This window comes from Hippocampus zosterae, chromosome 14 (assembly GCF_025434085.1).
Source record: "Hippocampus zosterae strain Florida chromosome 14, ASM2543408v3, whole genome shotgun sequence".
Classification (NCBI taxonomy): Eukaryota; Metazoa; Chordata; class Actinopteri; order Syngnathiformes; family Syngnathidae; genus Hippocampus; species Hippocampus zosterae.
Window position 1 is genome coordinate 7,186,350 of NC_067464.1, and position 19,856 is coordinate 7,206,205.

Consider the following 19,856-nt stretch of genomic DNA (forward strand, 5'->3'; position numbering starts at 1 on the left):
GTCCTTTCGGCGAGTGGAATGGGAAAAATAAACACAGCGGTTTTTAACATTCAATCATGGGATCCACTGGTGTGTGATTCACGGCCTTGGGCACACAAAAAAACGGCGACTCCCTTTTGTTTTCATTAAACATTTTTCAGCTATCCAATAAAACAAAAATATAATAAGCATTTGCTCGGAGTTCCTGCTCTTAAGGGGCAAAACAAAGTCGACGACATGGCAAAGTGCAGCTGGCTTGAGTCGGCGGTTTTACTTTTTGGAGTTTCTTGAGTTTATTCAGCAGTCAAATATTGTGAGGGCCAAAACTAACGAACCAATCCTTGAATAATCCATCCATAATCCATTCATTTTCTAATCCTTTTATCCTCACGAGGGTCTCAGGTGTGCTGGAGCTTGCCCTTGAACTGGTTGCCAGCCAAACGCACCATTCACCATTCATGCTCACAATCACAGCTAGGGAAAATTTTGAGTGTTCAATTAACCTGCCGTGCATGTTTTGGGAATGTGGGATGAAAGTAGAGTACGCGTAGAAAACTCACACAGGCACGGAGAGAACATGCAAACTCCACACAGGAAGGCCGGAGCCAAAATCAAACCCTGTACGCAGCTTTACTTTCTCCGGTCAGACAACTATCGATGGAAAACAGGAGTCACATGACTCACACTAGAAGGAGACTTGCTTCTTCGGGCTACAGTTGGCTGATATTTGTTTCAGTTAACTTAAAACAACAATAACAATAATCGCATTATGATGATGATGATGATGATGATGGGGGGGGGGGGGGGGGGGGAGTCCCTGACGGGGGCGGATTGCCCAGGAGAACAAGGAGGAGGAGGAAGTTTGGTTGCACAGTGAGCTCATGTTTGCATGCTTGAGTGATACAGTATCACACAATTGTTGATACTGTATCATTATAGGCTTAACCATAAATATTTTTCATAAACCCCCCACCCCCCAGAAAGCCCCATGGGTCCCCCAAAAGAAGCTCAGCTCTGATAAAACTGTTAGCTGTCAAAACTGGACAAAAACAATCACATATCTCAAGAGATCTCAAGGCCAAATAAAACGGTCCCCTCCCCTGTGTTGTCGTACACAAAACGTGTCTTGGCCGTGGTGGCCGGTGGTAAGAACCGAAAATAAAAAATAGAGTGTGGATATACAGTATATCATTTATAATTGTGACACATTTAGCCTCTAATGCAGGGGTTGGCAAATGCTTTTACTCGGGGACCACATTTGATGTTTTTTTTTCGTTTAACACGACCATGGTAGCTATCCGTAAATGGGCAAAGGGGAAGTGATGTCACTTTGTAATGATCGGCCAGCTGCGCTTGTGTGGAGAGTCTTGAGTGATATTGCTCGATGGAGACCAGCTGCTGACTGACTCATTTCTACCCCAACGGGGAGAAGCAAAGAAAGTGAGGGAGGGAAATCGGCTCCCACCCTGCAGACAAAGAGCAGACGCTGCCAACTCCATGGCCCCTTTCACACTTACGAAAAAAAATTAATTCAATTTGTACTTTTCTTTTTGATCATAATACATGGCTCGATCGAATTTTCCCGGCGGGCCATTGTTTGACACTTGTTTGTTCAATTTTCAGTTTTTTTTCTTTGAATCTGCCGATTCCCTGCCGCAGAGTCGAGGAATTTTTCAAGCTAAATAATTAACTGTTGACACTTTAAGAAAGTTGAAAACCATGACGCACTTGGACCACCATTTAACTTGCCCGGCCTTGCGCGGATCATTACAAAAAAAAAAGTATTTGCCCAGTCAGATATATCCTGCCGACGCTGCAGAGCTCCAAACATTTTCTAAATGCTTGGCGACCGGAACGCCTGCCATACGTGTCTCAACAAGTCTACTCTGAATCATTTTACAATTAGTACAAAATGCTATTGTTGGAGTTTTAACCTTTGCTCTTACTTCTCCAAATTGGCCATTCAGAATCAATGACAAGATGACGCAGGCTACCTTTAACACCCCGCTTGACCTCGACTAATTAGCTACTTGGGACGAGCATTTGACAAGATTTTCATCCTTGGCATGTAACCATTAGAAAATGGTCCTTGGTTTGGGTTTTTGTACAAAGTAAAATAAATTTCGACCACAAGGTGCTATTTCTGTACTCAACACATCCACAATCGCATTGTGTTATGGGACGCCGGCATGGTAAAACATACGCCAGCTTAAAAGCAAAACTGAGTCCGGTTAAACTTGATTGACATTTTAGCAATGCAGTCATGTCATTTTTGACGTTATCTGTGCCCCAAATGTTCCAAAATGGATGACAAGATCCTCAATCGTCCACACACCGTACGGCCGCATAGAACACATTCAACCAGTATTGACACAATCAGAGATACTTTACTGCTTATTTAATGAAGTCATCCACCAATCTGCATTCCGCGCTGATGCCGTTTGTCGCAGATGTTAGTTTTAATGCTCAAAGTCACAGCTGAGAGTCTGTGGAGTCACGACAGCGTGTTTATGTCTGTGAAGATGATTCCAAATGATAAACATCCGGAATTTATCTGCCTCTCGCTTCTGAGGAAAGACATTCAGTCGTCATCAACATTGGATGAATCCAATATAATGTAAGCGCATCTCAGTAGCTACCGCAGGCAATATGACTCAGGCTCCAATGTCCTCACATAGACGAGCATTTTTAAAAAAAGTCTTCTTAGACCTCAGTCCAACGTTGTAACAATTTCCTCGTAAAAGATCAAAGAAACAACCATCTATCAGGCTACTTCAGCCAAATGGAAGCTTGAAGAAAGCCACCTCTGGAAAAGTCACAATAACACTCATTCACCACATGACTTGAAGTCAAAATATGCCTATAAATAACTTCGTATTCAACTGCATACTTTTATGCATGGATAAGATAATAAAATTGGTTTATGTAAAGACATGTTAGCTGAGATGTTATTATCATACAAACAGACTCTCAAACCTTCTAATAAATTGAGAAAAAAATGTATGACACAAATAATGTTTTTTTTGGGGTGGGGGGTTTAAACAAAGATGTGTGTGCTCAGATTAAACTGACCTAGGTTGAATGTGTTTATGTAAGTACAAAACCTCATCAGTGACCTAGTGCTTGAAAAGAATCTCCAAGGTTCTAATGCTTAGAGCAAGGGTGTCAAACTCATTTTTGTCCCAGGCCACATATTAGTTACCATTTACCTTGGTGGGCCGTTATGACTGAAACCATATAAAGAAGTCAAGAATAAATGTTTATTCACATATTGTTTATGTTACTGTAATGAGAGTTTTAGTAGAATTTGAAATTTTGGCTGCGATTTTAGCAAGGATCATGAAAGCTGACAACTTTGACTTGCTTCAGCGGGCCACAGAAAATGATGTGATGGGCCCGATCTGGACCCCGGGCCTTGAGTTTGACACACATGCCGTAGAGTCTTGGACTAATGAAAGGGCACATACACTGATGGAAAGCACTCGTGCCGTCACCTCCTTTAAACCCAAACGAGGACACAGCTGCCGACAAACAACAAAGACACACACATGGCGTCTCTGATAAAAGAAAGCTGAAAAGCGCAGTCATTTTTTCCATGTACATACCACCAATCCGGGGGAGGGCGTCTTCAGATTGTGAGAACTTCTGTGACGACACTGAAACTTTGCCCTTATATGGCAGCAGTGGTCCTCGTATTTTGTCCGGCTGACGGGGATAGCCACTGTGGAAGTCCAAGAAAGTACGGGCTTTCAATTACGTAACGGACTTGGCTGTGACGTTGTGTGTATGCTGAAAGCCTCATCGGATTTCTCAATGGTGGTGGCTGGAATGTTTGGTATGGCTGGCGAGAATGCGCAGCAGAAAAATCCGTTGTTTGTTAATCCAAACAAACCCGTTATTGTTCTTGCAAAGAGAACCGCAGATGTTTTTTTACAGCCAAATCATGCGAGGAGGTGAATGAAACAACAGATTGGCGAAAAATGGAAGGAAAAGCGTCGTCAGCCAACATCGCGCGCTTAAAATCATTGCCACTGAGTCTAAAACTCAAATCACGCCTCGGTTTTTGTCGTCAGGGGGAAAATATGGAGGCCTTGATGTGCAAATCAACATTGGAAAAACGGTTGCAGATGACACTGTGTAGTCGTTATAAAGGCAATTACTGAGCAGCAAGGTGGAAAAAGCAAAAGAAAAGAAAAAAAACGGTGTCCCTTGGAGTGCTAAATACATAATCTTAAACAAAATAATCTGAAGCGTCTTTTTCAAACAATGTAGATGTTATCTCTGAAAGCGTGCACACACGCACACACACACATACACACGAAGGACTGTACTGATTTCATATTCGATCTCACCTATTGTCATATTATGTAACCGACCACAGAAAGTGAAAATGTTTTTTTTTTTAATAAAGAGAGTTCAAGTGATGAGATGAACGCGGTAGCTTTGTGTGCACTCTAGTCATCGTAAAATTTAACAATACTTTTGTTCATTCGGAGATGATTACGACTATTTGTTGCTCTGTCTGTGATTATTTGTAGCGATGCACATTTCGGCAAGATTTCCTCCCTCATTTATGGGGTGGAGTAGGTGGGGGGGCTTTTTTGAATCGATTCTGAAAGGATGGAAGAAAACGTCTTTTAACGTTCTGAACTTGTACTCATAAAGTCGCAGTGGAGGTTGCTCAACTTCCAGATGACGTTATGATGTCGGCTGTAGCTAGCAAACGAGTTAAGACTGAATCACCTGTTTTATTAAAAAAATCGATTCCACAGCAAGGGCGGCCCGGTAGTCCAGTGGTTAGCACGTCGGCTTCACAGTGCAGAGGTACCGGGTTCGATTCCAGCTCCGGCCTCCCTGTGTGGAGTTTGCATGTTCTCCCCGGGCCTGCGTGGGTTTTCTCCGGGTGCTCCGGTTTCCTCCCACATTCCAAAAACATGCGTGGCAGGCTGATTGAACACTCTAAATTGTCCCTAGGTGTGAGTGTGAGCGTGGATGGTTGTTCGTCTCTGTGTGCCCTGCGATTGGCTGGCAACCGATTCAGGGTGTCCCCCGCCTACTGCCCGGAGACAGCTGGGATAGGCTCCAGCACCCCCCGCGACCCTAGTGAGGATCAAGCGGTTCGGAAGATGAATGAATGAATGAATGAAAGGATTCCACAGCATCCAACAGAATTCTTAATGATGAATTGATTAATTTAGGAACTATCCTAAATGAGCTGTTAAGGCTCATGGACAACACATACGGTTGGTGGGCGTGTTTCATTACAACGAGTGCCGTCTTTTTCTGAGATTCCAAACAGCGGGCGCGGAATTGCATTTTCACTCGCTTGGTCTGCACGCACAATTGGCAGGTGTCAAAGTAGCATCCGTCGCCATCTTTAAAGAGGATTTTAAGATTTAGTTATCCTTGCGCTGATGGTGAGTACCACGGAACATTTAGGAGAGCGGTGCAAGCGCTAAATGAAGTTTGATGGAATTGAAAGTGTTAGTGGAAGGAAAACAAACATTGCCGAGTTATATTAAACAGAATCCATGGCGCCGATTGGGGGGCCAGCAACTGCATTAAAGTCATGCTTTGTTTTCTTTGACTCGCTCCAAGTATTTGTCATCCTGCAAAACTTTGCACTGAAAACTTTGTATAATAATGACTCCGAATAGTCAGCCGTTTTGCTGACTTTGACTTGAAGTGGGGGAAACGTCCATTTGTCGGTACGTGTAGATACGTATCTCGCATTTGCATGGGCTGTGTGCGTGATTTTCTTTTGTTCTGGTCACTGATCTTTTCCCTCTGGCATTCCAAGTACAGTGAGTAAGCCTGACCTGAAACGTTTTTTCGATCAATCATGCTAATTATTATTCTGTTATAGCTGCAAAACTGATTTTGGAGAGCCCAGCACCACCTGTCACGGGGGCGCTGAAATGACCCAGACGCATGGAAATGCAGAGTTGAAATGAGTTTCATAACAGGTGACGTAGCATGACTCCTTCTGTGACTGACTGCAAGTCCACCGTTACGCTACATCTTTCAGAAGCTCCAAAATTGTATAGCTTAATCAACGATCTGTCACGATGGCATTTCAAAAATGTTTACACTTTGATGGCACTGCTTTGCACCTGCCGTTCTGACATGGGTGGGCCCCATTTTGTATGTCCAGTGGAAATCTGGCGCAAAATGCAGTCAATCTGATTGTATTTTCATTTGACGGATCACTGGCTCGTTTTATGGGAGAGGGATCTCGCTTTTAAGAATGCATGAGCAGCTTTGGGAGAGATTTGAGCTTTTGCTTATGAGCAGTATTTTCGTGCAGAACTGTAAGACCGTTTGGCCAAATAACCTCATCATTTTCAGTTTTTCTGCAGTCGGGTTCAGAGTATGTGTTTTGGTCTACAAAGAGTTGAGATCCACTGACATCACATTTTTACTGCCCAACATATCATTTCTCCATTTACAATGGTACCATTCATTCATTCATTCATTCATCTTCCTAACCGCTTGATCCTCACTAGGGTCGCGGGGGGTACTGGAGCCTATCCCAGCTGTCTCCGGGCAGTAGGCGGGGGACACCCTGAATCAGTTGCCAGCCAATCGCAGGGCACACAGAAACGAACAACCATTCGCACTCACACCTAGGGACAATTTAAGTGTTCAATCAGCCTGCCATGCATATTTTTGGAATGTGGGAGGAAACCGGAGCACCCGGAGAAAACCCACGCAGGCCCGGGGAGAACATGCAAACTCCACACAGGGAGGCAGGAGCTGGAATCGAACCCGGTACCTCTGCACTGTGAAGCCGACGTGCTAACCACTGGACTACCGGGACGCCCACACAATGGTACCAATGGTTACAAAATTCATTCTGGAAGAAATTTCTAAACTCAAAAATTTTGTAAGGAGCGACCTGTTTTCCATGTAAATGCTATCATTGGTTCCATCTATCTATCTACACATAGACACGTATGGGAAGAGGTCCCTCTTAGCCAATGGCATGCCAAGGATCATACTCGGTACTAGCCAATGGCATAGTAGCTATAAGTGTGTTGCGTTCAGGAAACTCGGAGCTGCGACTAGCAGTCCAAACTGTTTTTTTTTACCTTCTGTATCTTTTGTAACAAGAGGCAATACAGTATTTTCCTGTTGAGACGTTTCGTAATTTGAAACTTCGTATGAAGAGACGTTCGTAAGAAGAGGTTCCGCTGTATTTCTTTCCGTTCCCTTGCCATCTGTCTGTAAATGGACCGTGTACAATTAATACCAGAAATCATTCCATAAAAAAAGAGTAAACAATCAGCAGACTGGTCTTTTGAATGAGTCAAAATCCGGGTTTTCCACCCTGCCAGTAACTTCCCAGGGGCCCTTTATTTAAATCTTGATTATCTGATTATTCTTTTACTGAAACAGACGTGACTCAGAGATTCTCAATCAAATGCCTGTTTTTCATTGTATCACCTCATTAGGCAACTCACGGTTGAAGACCCCTTGAGACAGCCACATCTTGACCCACAGTATGATGCAAGCAATATCATTTCCAAACATGACGTGAAAACTCTGTTAGATGATGGTTCTATTCTGTATTCAAGTCATTAATAGTCGGTAATAAAAGGACTGTCATTCATTTGCCGCTCTTAGTCATGCTAGACATTTTTAATTGTCAAATGGGCTTTAAAACTTGGGTTGAAATTCAACATCCAACATGTGCAAATGTATTTCTTTTTCTTTTCCCTGCACAGATGTTGAATTTCGGAAGAGCCAGCCTCAAAAAAGTTGAGTCATTTTATTGGCTAGCTCACTCACTGGGAATTTGCCCATGGAAGTGTAAATGTTTCACCAAGTGTTTATCGTTTCTTTCACTTTCTAAGCCCTTAAAACTCAGCATGTTATCCTTTAGAAGTAGGGACAGGGTTGACATCATGACATTGCGTTCGAGATGAAGAAACCGCTGTGAGCTTAATGTGCACGTTTGAAACAAAATTCGGATATAAATAAATCAATCAATAAAACCAATGATATCAACAAACTGTAATTAGCATGTTGTAACTCACAATACTTACTAAAATGGATAAAGTTGTACTCCAAATCTTCTGAGAGTGAGAGAGAGAGAATATTCAACTTCCATGAATTGCGAGTGACAATAAAGGCCAATAAAAACCCCTAGCTCCTCACTGAACCTGCAGTATGTTTTTAAAAATAAATGTACCTAGCTTCAAGCAAAAATCTATCAAGTTCCAAGATGTTTATTTATCGTTATTTTTTGCAAATTTGTGTGTCAAAGTAGAATTATTGAAAAGAGCGGTGAACGGCAAAATACTTTTCTTTGGCATTCGTTTTATTTAAGATGGCGGAATACCTGCTAAATGGAGCTACCGGAATTTGGGATTGAACCAATATATACCGTATATCCCACACTATAAGGCGCACCTAAAAGCATTTAATTTTCTCAAAAGCCGACAGCACGCTTTATAATCCAATATGCCATATTCTGATTTCTTAAACAAAGTATTTCAAATGTACTATAAAACGCTTTGTTACAGCTGCAGCGGTTGTGAAAGCTCTACATAAATAAAGCTGTATTGTATTGTATTCCCTTTAGCGTAGCTCCCTCTATTGGATGCATAAGGCAACCGCAGCCACTATTGTAATTTATATTCTATGCGCCTTACCTTATAATGCCCTATATATGAAAACAGTTTTAATATTGGCCATTTATTGGAGCGCCTTATAGTGCAGAAAATACGGTACATTAATTTGTGCTTCCATAATAACTCAGAATTCAATCATAATTCAAAGGTGAACATAGTGGCAACTTATATTTCCAAGTGTGTTAAAATATGCTGTTAAGGCAATTTTACACGAATGAAAGTGGATTTATGTCAGCATGCTGTGGCTATCCTTGCTGGCAGGAAGAAGAACTCTGAGCTGTGTGATAAATGAGCGAGAAACACAGAAATTCATTTCCTCTTTGGTGAGTCTGTGAACCTGAAACACTTGGGAGATGATGCTGCCCTGTTCAATAAAGTCCTTATAAGGCTAAGTCTGACTGATTAGGAATGTCAGGAAAATTCCAACAAAACGAACGAACAGTGTTGGGTTTTGTTTTTCCTTTTTTTTTTTTTAGTATAGAAAAGTGGTATTGTACTGTACAGTATGTGCACTGAAAGAGTAACTTTGGAAAGCCAAGACGGTTGCGTCAAATCCCATTAATCGGTCTGAGGATATTCTGTATACACTACCCAAAGTTGTCCTCTTTAAAAACTGAACAAATATGGAATCAAACAAGTCAACCAGGTTTATGTGTAGCTTCACTCCAGTCATAGCTGTGGTTCGCCACAGCATTCCCATCACGGTTACTGTTCCTACTGCGAGCAGACACCCATATAATGAGTCCAGCGGTCCAGATGACTATTCTTTTCAGACATCCCAAACATGGGATGATTCCGAAAATGTCTTCTATTTAGATGAGGGAAATGCTCTAATCACAGTTACTAATGTAACATTCAACAGATTGTAAGAATTTGTTCCAGCTCGGGTGCAAGAAAGGGCACACGGTGCAGATTCATGGCAATGATGATTCACTGATGATCGTTCGGTTTGTTTGGATGCGGTTTTAATTCCCGGCATGGGGCAGAAATGCTTTGTTTTCTGAAATGCTAGCTGTGAACAAATAAAAATAAGCCATTTAAAGCAATTTATAGATAACACTGAACACAGAAAATCTGACATACTGAATTGTTGCGCTCGCTGTCTAGGAGCAATGCGAGGTGCTGAATGCTAACCAAAATGCTTTAGCACTCGCGGTGAGGCAAATAAAAGATGTTTAGATAATGGAAAATGTGTACGTAATACACTGCACGGTTAATGCTACCTGCGGTTTGACAGTGACACGACGTAGCAAAAATGCACCAAATATTGCCTCAAATACAAACAATTTAACCCCATTCGGTGGACGTGTATACAAAACTCAGATCTTACCTAAAATTCTTTCAAATTGCTAATGTCCGCGGATTCTCTTTTCAGCCCTTTGAAAATATGGTAATGTACTCAGCTACTGAATAGACGTATTCAGAAGCCTAATACAGACTTTATTTTGGCTGTGAATGCTCCATAATCATGTGGCGGACTGACGGAACCTCATCCATGACATTTTTATTTCTGTAAGACAACACGTTTATTTGCCGCACATAAATAGCGTATCTGCGGCTATAAGAAGCAGGGTGAAATTTTTAGAATGTTTTCATTTGCGCCTTATGTTCAGTGTCTCATAAGGGCGGACCCTTCGGATGACGCTTATGGTGGCGACCAAAGCTTCATAAACGGTGACTCAATGTATTTATTCTGCTCCAGGCCCATATAATTACTCTGGATTTTTCAAGGTAATAGACAGTATTGCATCTCGTTTTACTCTGTTGGTCCTTTGCGGGGTGAAGGTACATTTGTCCAATGTTATTTTCATCTGTCTGATTTCACTACACCAGTGATGGAAAAGAAGAAAAACATATTGATGTCCTGAGACGCGACATAGACTTTAACATAACTTGAGAGTCCTCAAAAAAGTGGGACTCACGTCTGAATACCTGTATTGTTGAAATTGTCATGTTCCTCTCTGGTTTGTTTTGTGTTTTTGTCTGAGCACCAGTTGCAGTGTTGGGCGTGACCCTTCAGTGGTTCGGCTGTTTCTCGTCATGCAATTAAGCTTCTGTGTATTTTAGGTTCTTGTCCAAGTGCCATTGTTGAGACCTGTTAGCTCTTAGCTGTTAGCTGTTAGCTGTTAGCTCTTAGCTGTTCGCTGTTCGCTGTTAGCTCTTAGCTGTTCGCTGTTAGCTCTTAGCTGTTGCTCGCTTTCATTGTAGTAGATTTTGGTTTTGTAAGTATGTTTTTGTCTTGCTGTTGTTGTTTTATTTTATGTTCATATGATTGGACTCTTATTTCAGTTTGTGGATTTTCGGTGCTCATCCTGAACTTGCCATTTGCAAGCGCTTTTTGTTTCTAGTATGGTTTTCCTGGCTTTTTGTCACCAGTGGTTTATCTTAATACTTAATTTGCTTTTCTGGAACAAATATCTTTTTGTATCATCATCATTTATCGGATCCTGCATTGTTTGGGGGTGGGGGGGGGATCCGCAAGTCTTTGTTCAGAACTTGTCAGAGATAAGTCATCATCAAGAACAAACAAACGGAATGTACACAGCAGAGTCATCCTTTTTTTTTCTTTTTAATGCGAGGAGTCACATCCAAGGCACGTCCTTTGCCCGTTCAACGTGTCGTTGACACTGCATCGACAACCAAGTGGGTTTTGAAATAAAATGACCACCACACTTTTTGGACCACCTTCAAGACGTTTTTTTTTTCTTCCCAGAAAATGTCTTTGGAGATAAACTGTAGAAAACATTCATTTTGGTGAGCTTGTACGTTTGGATATCCGTCCGATTTACGTGACAAATGTGTTCAGAAGCTTCTCGGTAACTCCAGACATCTAATTGGAGTCATTTTCGAAGCTATTTATTATGTAAGTCCCCCATCCCCGAGAGATGAAATGTGTGCCAACGGTACTTGCGTGCCGAGACTGAAAAGCTGGTGGTGAAAAGCTGTGGAAAGTCTTCATGTGGAGCAGAATAATGCTTCTGCGGCTGTCTCATTTGCATCCCCGCAGAGAGTGTTTACAATGAGGCCCTTGAACAGGAAGCACATCATTTCCCTGTTGATGAATGGAACATTTAATAAAATTCTAGCGTGCTTACAGTTGTTCTTCTCCGCCGTTAATTGTATACAGCATCACGAATGCAGTCATCCTCTGGGCGAAGGCCCAACAAAAAAGGGGCTCCTGTACTCGTCGCCACTCACAACCCTTCGAGTCAAGAAATGTACAATAAACAAACTAAATGACGTGACCAGGAGTCTGTTTTGTTTTTTTTTTCTCATGAAAAATAGAGCCGTCTGTCAATCGAGAGACAGGTTTTTAGTTTAAGCGTACGTAAATATCGAAGTGAAATTAAACAATGCGATTTAAGGCGACTGAGCGATGAGGTAATTACGACGCACAATATTCCCACAATGCTTCAGCTGTTGGACAACTTTCTGCTTCCAAACCAAAGGCTATTATTCACTCACCCCAATAAAATGGGCATAAATGACTATAATAGTATAAAATGACAAAATAGAGTGAACATCTGGCTCACTGGCTGGTTTGCTAACAGATGGATAAATGGACTTTATCAATATTTGTTGTTGTTTTTTTGCTCAATTAGAAAAAAGACTCTCAGGGTGGGAGATTAGTAAAGTGTTCTTTTTTTTCTTCATCGCAATGATTTAAAAAAAAATATCATTGCAATGAATCACAAGTTTTCCCTTTTGCCTCGTGCGATATTTTGGATAGAATATAACACGTGGAGCCATCGTGAGTCGCGCACGTGCAGGCTTCCTGTATCAAGAAGACGTGACAAAGTGAGGCTTGAGGGAAGATTTAAACAAATCTGATTTCATCTGTGTATCTCGGAGCGGAGGTGCGGTAGATGACGCCAACAGCGAGAGACCTTCGAATCGTTAATGATCCTGTCAGACTCACCGCAGATTTGTTGCCGGGTACTCCGAAAGACATGAGCTAATTCTGTAAACCTCTCAGGCCCGCCACTTTACGGCGTTATGGTTCGTCTGCGGATCGCGTTGTAATGTCATCTAAGATTGCGTCTTCGGAGACGTCAGTGAGTTGTCTGCTCGGGGGTATTCGGCACTGAGGCGGCGGTCACAAGAGCTTTTGTTAGCCTGCTGAAAAAATTATGCTGGAAATATTAACAAGGACGACAGAGCCAAAGTCAAGTCAAAACCATTAAGAGTCCGATACCCGTTTATGGTGTGGATACCTTCTTTTCTGTGTCTCCAGAGTGAGATCAATGCAAAGTCGGTGAAGCTACGAGAGCGCTAAGTGATTTAGCAGAGGCGACTTGGATGGCTAACGTCTGCAGAGAGGTTTGTACAGAGGTATGCACGTTTTCCATGATTGCATGTTCAAATCACAATAAATATTCCTCTCCGTTGAGCGACTGATCCGAAGATAAAATGTTTTGTTGCTCCGCCAGATGCAATTAACATTAAGCGTCTGGCAAGTTGGTTCTAATGTAAAATGCCAGTGAAGAAAATTGGGGTCCTTGACTTCCAGCATTTGTCATTGCTGGATATAAAATTAAAAAAAAAAGACATTTGAAAGAGCACCCTTACGCTTTCTTTACACACACATTTATTTACGTTTGCTCCAGTCCTTAGGAAGATTCACATCTGGGAGAGCTGTGTCCTTGAAAAAGAAGGGAAACTTGCTGAATTCCATGCAAAGGTTACATTTGTACACATTGTCCATGCTGTCTCCATGTTTTCAATTCAATCAACCCCCCCGCCCCCACCACCTCCTGCCCCTCTGCTGTAAACACAGCCTTATGTTAAAGAAGATGGAAACTCCGTTTGAAAACAACTCACTTGCGGTCCTGACATTCTTTGAGCTGCAGATAATTTGAGGAGCAGACAGCCGGGCATATGGATTTATGTTTGAAGGGGCTGCCATCCACAAATCCACAGCGGAATGTTAAAAAAAAAAAGTGATTTTGTAGGCTCTCATTTTATAATCCAACAACATATTTTTGCCCCGCTTCAAAATTTTCACAAAGGGGGTCCAAAAGACTCGATAACAACGCACAAGTACTATACAGCAGGCAGATCCCTCTGTGCTAATCCCTCAGTTTTCCAGAAGTCTTTTCTGGGGGTCGAGGGAGGGGGATTGGGGGAGGGAGGGGGGTCACCTCTGTTGAGTGTACTTTTGGCTGTTAGTTGTCCTATTACTGCTGAGGTATAGCAACAATCAACTTTTCCATGTGTTGGACATTCCAGGCCACATCTGCTTTCAATGCATCCTCACGTCCAACTGTTCCAGACATACTTTGTATATCATAGGCTACGAGCCTTTTCCGACTTATTCCGCTGAAGCTATACATGGGAACCTGCGCCATGTGAATTCCTGCCGTTAAGACACTATTTGAACGGGGGGGGGGGGGGGGGGGGGTTGGCAGCATGGCTCAGGTTCTCTCCTAACCTGAAGGTTGTGGGTTTGAGCTCTTGTGACCTAATCAAAGTCACCAGCGAGATACCGAACCCCAAGTTGAGGAGACAGTGTTGAAGCACTTAGCAGCGAAACAGGAGTTCAGAACATTCAGCTTCTAGCATCACATGTATTTGAAATGCAACATCCCGCTTAAAAATGACAATTGATTAGTCACCGATTAACTCCTTTACTTGTGCAAAAGCGCCCCATCGATCCGATTAGATGTATTATAAATACTACAATTTTTTTTTTTTGCAATGCCAGGGCATCACTGACACATTCATACCTGTCAACTTGTACGTTTTCCCCGTATTTTGTACGTTTTTTAAATCATTTCAAATCATGTACGGCGTATTTACTTATTTACTTTTATACGGGAAAAAAAACAATTATGAACTGATCTCACAAAGACTATTTTGGATCAAATCCAGATCGTCTCACCTGCTGGTAGCCAACGACCGTTGCCGTCGCCGATCGCTACTATTGTCACGGCAAACCAGCAAAAGTAATCCTCAATCGTATATTTTTTTTTCATCGCTGCTGTAAAAAAAATGTTCAAATATGACTAGGGGCGACTATGCTATGAAGCTAACGATATTAGGTGGAACTTGTCAGTGGCTGTTCGTCCACAGATACAATTGGCCCTGAAGCAATGTGAACATTTTTTAGCTGACAGTTGACGGGCACGAGTCAAATTCTTCATGTGTTTCGATCGTCAAAAGAGTTTGACCTCCTCTCTCATCCTTCAGGCAAAACGTTTGTTGACACTTCATCTGATCAACACAGGTGTGAGCGGCCGTGGAAAAATATCCATGCTGGGTCATTCCATTTAAAATAAATCAAGGTTTTTTTTTCCCTTCACCTCTCAGATGTTCTTCATTTTTAAGGTGTGGTAGGAGATGGAAATAAAAAAGGTTTACATCAAAAAGTTCTGAAACCTCTAAATGAGCTGTGCTGAAAAAGTTCCAGGTCGGGGGCTACTATTTACAGTTTGGAGTGTGAAGTTAGCAAATACTGTAGCTTTTCTGCCACCAGTCTTGGAACTTGTGTGATGCACCTTATATGCTAGCAAACTGTCTGCTAAATGAGAGATAGCGATTTCATTCATTCATTCATCTTCCTGACCGCTTGATCCTCACTAGGGTCGCGGGGGGTTCTGGAGCCTATCCCAGCAGTCTCCGGGCAGTAGGCGGGGGACACCCTGAATCGGTTGCCAGCCAATCGCAGGGCACACAGAGACGAACAACCATCCACGCTCACACTCACACCTAGGGACAATTTAGAGTGTTCAATCAGCCTGCCATGCATATTTTTTGGAATGTGAGAGGAAACCGGAGCACCCGGAGAAAACCCACGCAGGCCCGGGGAGAACATGCAAACTCCACACAGGGAGGCCGGAGCTGGAATCGAACCCGGTACCTCTGCACTGTGAAGCCGACGTGCTAACCACAGGACTATTGGGCCGCCCAGAGATAGCGATTTGTCAGTGGTAATTTTGCAGATGAAAATTTTTCATCATCGTCACACTTTTTGTGTCTGAACAAACCGAGATGATTAGGAGGACTACTCCGTTGAACAAAATGTAGGGGGACCTTTCCGTCAATGAGTACAAACAAGATGAAAAAGTCTGTCACACTTGAAATCTTCCTCTTGGGGCAGGATCTCATCCCTGGCTTGGTGGACTCCAACATTTCAGACTGAGGACCACAATCTTAAATGTGGAGGTTCCTCTCAATATTGTTATAGTTGTGACAGGTACACTAAAAGGTTCTGAGAAATAAATAATGACATAACTAGTGTCCATTTGTCAACTCGCAATCCAATTTCCAACCACACCAAAAAAAATCTTAAGAAAATCTGAGAGGTCAAGGGGAAATTCTTGCTTGTTTTTACTTTGTGTGTGGAATAACTCCGCTACCAAATTGACGAAAAAAAGAAACAATTGTGAGCCAAATGCCTGACATTATGATACTGTTGTAAGCCAAAATAAACCTACCAAGAGTTGTTGGAAAACTAAATTCCCATTTGATAACTGCTTACATTTGACTCTATAAATTACCTGTGGAAGAAAATGCCCATCACGTCCGTGCCCCCAGTATTCACTTTAAGGCGCAGCACGATAGAAAGACGCCCAAAGGTTACATAAGAGAACAAGACATGTTGGGTGAATGGAAGCAGGGGGGAGTTTAGCTTGGCAATAATCACGGAATATGACAGTGAGGCTGTCCTGCCTCCGACTGCAGTCAAAATATTGACTGAAATTCAAGATCTTAAAAAAATCCTTTCAGTTCATGTGACTGTCACATGCTTGAAAAGCGTCCATTTTTTTCAGCGCATTTTATCGTTCAATATTGTTAACGAAGATGGAAAAGAAACAATGAGGATTTTGCACCCCACCTAAAAAAAAGATTTTCTTTTATTGAAATTATTGTACAATTTGGGGGCATTTTCAGAAGAACTACTTGAACAAAGCAATGAAGAGGGAGCATTGAGAAAGTTCCTCGACTTCCATATGGCTAATTTGTCAAAGGGCTAACAACGGTACACGTGCTAGCTTAGCTACCGGACTGCCACGGTTGTAATGTTCACACAATAAAATGATTATTTAAGACATTACTTAACTGAAGTGGGGAAATATCAACAAAGATGTTTTGACACGATGTTTTTCTCATTGTGGCTTCTTCTGTGGCAATGATTGGCATGTTATAGCTCCCTGCTGTTCGGCGCTCAACTGGCGCGATCAATCAACAAATCCTGCCAGACAAATCGGGGTCTTATTTTAACCTTGTTTAAATATACAGGTCTATTTTTTTTACATTAGTTTATACAATTTAAAATGTGTAGATCCTTTTCGTTCTTCCAACAAATTGATTTTATTTGAAAGTAAGGTCAATGCCCACTTCAAATTGAACAGACAGAGAGTCAGATTTTGTTAACGTTTTATGTGCGGAAATTAAACCGGAATATCTCAACCTTGAATCTGCAGCAAGATACCCCCCTTGTTTCCCCTTTGCGCCAAACCCCAAAATTATGAAGATTGATCACTCTGTATGTTTGGGGCTTAGCTCACACACATCTGTCGGTTCATGAGCATGGCTAGCTGAACGGGCCAGGATATGGGGCTATATGGTGCTGTAAAAAATGTTGTTGAAAGGTAATTCCAAGGTTATTCTAAATGTAGGTCACATTCCATTGTTTCTTCAAGACACTGACCCACTTATATTGACACAATTGGCCTTCGGGTGTGTTTCTGCGCAGCTCGTAAGTCAATGTAAAACAGATCAAAACTATCAAAGAAAAAATGTGATGTCAAAGCGGTGATAGGAAGAAATTTCGTCAGTAGTATTTTTGGTTACAAAAAACACGGGCTCTTTCGAATTACCGAACTGCTCCGCAACTACTGCATGTCCACTGTCGGTCTTCGTTAGACTCAATCTAGTGTACGTGGAAGAAAAGCGAATGTGATTCACAGATCATAGATTTTATCTTGAAACTTACGCGAGCTATAAAAAGTGATGCATGCAGGTGTGGGGTGATGCACACGTGCGATATAAATAGATAAATGTCTTTCTGAACATTTGCTGCTGGCTGTACATCAGAGAGTCTCAGGAAATTATTTTCTACAAAAATGTCAATAAATAATAATAAAATAAATCACTGAAACTTAGTCAATCTCTGCAATATCACCTCATCATACAATCACTCACTCTCTCCATTTTTTTCCCCCCCACTCGGGAAAGCCCTCTTGTGCAGACATGAGACATCCGGGCCGACCCCTACTCAGAACTGTGGAATCTCCACATGTTCCCACGAGACATCGCTTGTGCATATCGCAGGATTTACCGTTAATGCTCAGACATGACAGCAAGAATTATGACTGGAGCGGCAGAGGGACCCTTCATTTCACCGGGCATGGAAAGACATGTGGCATGAGGAAGGGGAGGCGAGGGTTCCCGCAACTGTTCAAGTCTGATGACTTGCTACTTCTTTCCACCTTTTCTGAGGAATTTCCTTTTATTTTTCGGGCCATCCCATGAAGCGGGTTGGCGGCGGGGTTTCACCAAATTTGTACAATATTTAGGCCACATTGGAATGTCTCAACATGTCAGAATCTATTTAAAGTCCTTACGGATTGCGTTTTGGGGACGTACACCACATCTGGCTCACACGTGTAAAATGGCAAAAGGTCATTGTCTTACACATATCTTAATCAGCCACGAAGTACTCTCTGTCGACATTTTATAATTCATAGACTTGGAGGGGATGCAATAAAAGCCTTTGGAGAAAAATATCAATGTGCCCACTTGACTTGAGAACTGGAAATGATGGCTCCATTTTGCAGTTGGTTGGAACAATTTGTTTTTCACTGGCCGGAGAGTCGCCTGTTGCAAGACATTGAGTCACCACTTGGCAATTGGCGATGCGACGCTTCATTGATGCAGATACAAAAGAGAGAGTGATACTCATGCTTTACTAAAGAAGTATGTCGCCACTATGACAGTTGGCACCTGTTGCTTGTGTCGGGACAAACTGACGTGACCAAGAAATATCGCTTCATACCAATGGAGGGGCCTGTGTTTTGGGTATCCAACACCGAAACGCAATATAACCTCAAGGAACTGTGCCACTAACATCCATATCAGTTCCAAATCAATATTTATGGAACAAATACATAAGCTCTGTGAATTCAAAAACATTTTTGGACGCAATTGGCCACAATTGGAATTCAAAAAACATTTTTGAATTCACAGAAATGTTCAAAAACATTTTTGAATTCACAGAGACACTGTCCATGTGAGTGTCTGCATGTGAGCTTTGACACATTAGGGTACATTGAAAAAACAAACAAACAAACAAACCAAAAAAACACACACACTTAAAGGTAAATTTTATGCACAGGCCATACAGGAAAATCAGTTGTATTGTTTGTGGAGATCTCGCTATTGAAAAGTGAGCATTGGCTGAAGTCTTGCCACTGACTGGAAGAGGCTCCTCTAGACACTGGAAATAAGAGAGACTATGCTTTATGAAGCACAAAGACCATTAAAAAAAAAATCGGTTCTGTTTTTCATTAGCTTCTTCACAGAGATGGCAACAGATAACACTGAATGGTTTCCAGGAGAAACGCTGTGGAATGAGTGAGCATAATGCACCGGACACTAAGTGACTACACCAGGGGTGTCCAAACTTTTTGCCAAGGGGGCCAGATTTTATGTGGTAAAATGTCGGGGGGCCGACCTTGGCTGACATTCTTTACATTGAACAACAATACTGTTCAACAAATTTTAGTAAGCCAGTCTGTTTCACATTTCCATTTTATTTTAATTTCAACAATCTTAAGAATTTCTTTTGGTTCATTTGAAACAGGAATTTGAAATATCAGTCAACATAAACACGGAGTGATGTCTTGTTAACTCGTGAGTGATGCCCTCTAGTGTCTAAATGCTATTACTCATTTAGTGAATGCTATTACTCATTTAGCCACTAGAGGGAAGCAGTACTCTATGAAACATCACTCACCAGTCTACGAGACCTCAGTCAATGCAACACGTGTTCCATTGCGCCCAACCTGCGGGCCAGACGGCACTGATTTTATGACGGGGGCCGAGGGCCGGATGAAATTCGACCGCGGGCCGGATTTGGCCCGCGGGCCGGACTTTGGACATGCCTGGACTACACAGTACGCGTGATTTAAATGAACACTAAAATGCCACTTTTGGCATTTACAGACATCAACAAGATATAAACCTGGAGGGAAAAATGCAAAACAGCAAGAATAAAGTCTTAAAATTATGTAACTT

At 42.1% G+C, this 19,856-nt stretch overlaps 1 protein-coding gene across 1 annotated transcript in view; it reads right to left on the reverse strand.

Moving 5' to 3' along the window:
- LOC127614884 (KATNB1-like protein 1) overlaps nt 1–19,856 on the reverse strand; it is a 51,929-nt gene that overhangs the window by 24,852 nt on the left and 7,221 nt on the right. The window contains exon 3 of the mRNA XM_052086329.1: nt 3,585–3,700. The gene's annotated coding sequence lies outside the window, so the exon portion shown is untranslated. The remainder of the gene's footprint in view (nt 1–3,584; nt 3,701–19,856) is intronic.